This window comes from Mugil cephalus, chromosome 7, assembly GCF_022458985.1.
Source record: "Mugil cephalus isolate CIBA_MC_2020 chromosome 7, CIBA_Mcephalus_1.1, whole genome shotgun sequence".
Classification (NCBI taxonomy): Eukaryota; Metazoa; Chordata; class Actinopteri; order Mugiliformes; family Mugilidae; genus Mugil; species Mugil cephalus.
Window position 1 is genome coordinate 3,887,782 of NC_061776.1, and position 742 is coordinate 3,888,523.

Here is a 742-nt window from a genome sequence, read left to right on the forward strand (position 1 = left end):
CTCTGACGTAAGGATACCCCACTATTCAGCCTCTCTACTTTCCTTATGGATGGTAGATCATGGTCTTGATGTGTTGTATATGTTGCTCTTCCAGGAAAGAGGACAGTTCTGAGGAAGTAAACTGTGGGCCGGGCCATTATCTCTTAATGTTATGGTGCGCTCAGTTACAACATTCCAAGGTAAAGGCAAGGGGGACAGGTGTCATCGGTGCAGTCCTTCTTGTTTTGTCATTGAAACCCTCTCTGTGTCCAAGCTCTCACAAAGAGAGGGAACTTCAGCACTGGACAGTTCCTCTGAACCCTTCTCTACTGCCAAGCTCTCACAGGGAGAATCAAATCAAATCAAACTTTATTTTTAGCACGTTTCATGCAATAACAGAAAATGCAACACAAAGTGCTTCACAAACAAAAAACATAAAACATTACAAGAAACAAATCAAGAACATACCCGCTCCCTCCGCACCCACCCACACAAACACACACACACACACACACACACACACACACACACACTCACACCCATATACAATGTAAGAGCTGTTGAGACATGGCAGTGCAGTGAGGCTTAAGACAAGGAGGACGCTACCTTTAGGGGGGCCCATCCAAGCAACCAAGGGGATGCCGCCGCGAGGCTCACTGCGAGCTGGGCAGAGAGGTGGGGTGTCCACCCACCCAGGCTGAAGGGGCCAAGGGACCCACAGGGTTAAAATAAGTAAAAAAAATTAAATAAGTAAGTAAGTAAT